Source organism: Epinephelus moara, chromosome 9 (genome assembly GCF_006386435.1).
Source record: "Epinephelus moara isolate mb chromosome 9, YSFRI_EMoa_1.0, whole genome shotgun sequence".
In the NCBI taxonomy this organism is placed as follows: domain Eukaryota; kingdom Metazoa; phylum Chordata; class Actinopteri; order Perciformes; family Serranidae; genus Epinephelus; species Epinephelus moara.
The window spans coordinates 14803361-14804295 of record NC_065514.1 but is presented as its reverse complement, the minus strand read 5'-3'; positions in this window follow the sequence as shown (position 1 = coordinate 14804295).

Genomic DNA, 935 nt, shown 5'->3' with positions numbered 1-935 from the left:
TTGTAATGTCTCACAGATAATGCACACACAAATGAAAAATAACATTTCAATTTGTTATTGGCATCCCTGGACTTTAGCTTAACCTACATGATAACAGATATTGAATAGAAATATAAAGATAGACACCACAAACATAAAAAATGATCAATGCATGCATCTTTTCCTCCAGACATGGTCTACAAATTACTTATTTAAACCGATTTGGTCCACCACGCAGATCAGTTTATAATCTAAACAAGCCTTTTGTACAGATCACACTGACTGACCAAACCAATAAATGCAAATTGAAGAAGTCCCTTTGGGCTCTGTCCTTATTTATCTGCAGACAACCGCAGCAATAACAGTTTGAAGGTGCAGGCAAAGAGGGTGAAAACAGTACAATCCCATAACTTTAACAGCCGCAAAGCAAAGTTGCGGTGGGCACAGCATCACCAAAGAACCCGAGGGCATAGGGAAAGCACAAAGAGTCAGAGAGAGGGAGTGTATGTAACTCACCTTATTTGAAGCTATGGTTAATTTGATTTTCTTCATGAAAACACAGTGGTTAATATCCATGATTTCCTTCGAGACTGATAGTACGGAAGGTGGGCAGCAACCACATCACTTTGGCACTGCTTCTTTAATCAACGGATATCAGTTTCACCTTGAGTTACTAACCTGAGTTCACCACACACTGACTGGCATTGACAGCTGTTACCCACCAGGGGGCGCTGTTTTACTAGTTTGTGGAAAGCAAGTCAGAAGTACTGTGGAAGAAGGCCAGGGAGAGGATTTAAACACATTTAAAAATGCATGTTCAGTGTATTCCTTCTGTGAGCCAACCCTCCACAACAGAAGATGTTATTTTTATTTATTTATTTGTTTTTTTTTAAGACATACCATACCATAACATATTTTTATCACATACTATACTATGACTTTTCTTCATGATTTGG